We start from the raw sequence: 1,901 nt of genomic DNA on the forward strand, positions 1-1,901 counted from the left end.
CCTTGCAAATGTCCTTGCCTAGAACTCAATATTGTCAAGAAAAATGTATTTCTGCACTTCACTACTGGCAATCAATAAACTATTATCAGTTTGTGATCAGCTTTTCTCTCCTTTCACACCAGTACTAGGAGAATTATCCATCACAGAAACAGCCTTCATGCTTTCTGTTTTTTACTTTTCTTAGTTTCCCTCGTGTTTCCTAAAGAAAATGACCAGATACAATTATTCTACCATGACTGAGTTTGTCCTCGAGGGACTAACAGCCCAACCAGAGCTCCAGCTGCCCCTGTTCTTCGTGTTTCTAATAATCTACGGAGTCACGGGAGTAGGAAACCTAGGTATGATTCTCCTCATCTCTTTCAGTTCTAGTCTCCACTCTCCCATGTATTTTTTTCTTAGTAATTTGTCACTGTTAGATCTCTTTTATTCCTCAGTTGTTACCCCCAAACTGCTGAGAAGCTTCATATGGGAGCAAAACATCATCTCCTATCCTGGATGCATGGCACAGCTGTTTTTCTTTTGTGTTTTTGTTATTGCTGAAAGCTACATGCTGACTGCTATGGCCTACGATAGATATGTAGCAATCTGTAAACAACTGCTCTACCATGTCACCATGTCCCAAAGGGTATGCAGTGTACTAGTGGCTGGGGTCTACATCATAGCACCTTTTGGAGCTGTGGCACACACTACCTCTATGGTCAGACTTTCATTCTGTAAAGACAATGTCATCCATCATTATTTTTGTGACATCCTTCCTCTCCTAGAGCTTTCCTGCTCCAACACCCACCTTAATAATCTCTTGGTGATAGTCATAGGTGGATTCAACATGTTAGTAACAACTATGCCCATCACTATCTCTTATGCCTTCATACTAACCACCATTCTTTGAATACCTTCTTCTGAGGGTAGGTCCAAAACATTTAGTACATGTGGATCTCATTTTATGGCTGTTGGGATCTTCTATGGATCTGTAATGTTCATGTATCTTAAGCCAGCATCTAGCAACAACATGACCCAAGGGAAAGTAGCTTCTGTGTTCTATACCACAATAATCCCTGTGCTAAATCCCTTGATCTACAGTTTGAGGAATAAAGATGTAAAAAAGGTATTGAGCACAGTCTTTAGAAAGAGATACAGCTCACCCCAGAGTTAGTATCAGAGGCACTGAAGTTCATGAAGATAACGTTCCTTTATTTGTCTTAAAACTAACTACTTTTTGTGCTTTTTTGAATAAACACCATGGTCACACTCTCTACCATGGGTACTAGGTGTTGCTCCATTACTGACGTTACACAAACACACTTGTGTACGTACACACACACACAAACACACACACATGCACCTGCTTACCCATCTCAAGGTAAAAGGATTTTCTTAATCTTTGACAAGTTAGAGGTGTTCATTTAAAAATAATTACTTGCATTATACTGTGGGAACCTTCTCACTTTCTAAGGAAAACTAAGATGTTTCTCCCTATTTGGGACTGACTGGCATTTATATTTTTCTTTCTCATATTACTAGCTATAAAATATTTATATTGTATCACACAAAATACTCAATTTGTATCAGACTATAATGTGGCAGAAAATAATCCTAACATTTGATCATGGGTCAAGTCCAGACAAAAAATCTGTTCTTTGCTAATTGAAGTATTTGTAAATGCTCCTCCTTTTTTTTGTTCATCTATGCTTCCTTCTTTAGGCAGGTAAAAATTTTAAATTAATAAAGCTTTATAAAAATTGTAAAAGTAAATTATGAATATATAGCTAAGTAGGGCATGGTAGGAGAGTGATACCATTTTATTTTTATATTTATTTTGTCTTTTTTTTTCTTTTCAAAGTTTTATTGATAAACATATAGCAATGAGACAGTTTCAAATCAAATCAAAAGTACAGTTTCAA

At 36.8% G+C, this 1,901-nt stretch overlaps 1 pseudogene; it reads left to right on the forward strand.

The window, feature by feature from the left end:
- The first annotated feature begins 205 nt into the window (after window positions 1–205).
- Window positions 206–1,153, forward strand: LOC101581031 (annotated as a pseudogene).
- Window positions 1,154–1,901: the final 748 nt, after the last annotated feature.

This window comes from Octodon degus, unplaced genomic scaffold (assembly GCF_000260255.1).
Source record: "Octodon degus isolate 3935 unplaced genomic scaffold, OctDeg1.0 scaffold00488, whole genome shotgun sequence".
NCBI lineage: Eukaryota > Metazoa > Chordata > Mammalia > Rodentia > Octodontidae > Octodon > Octodon degus.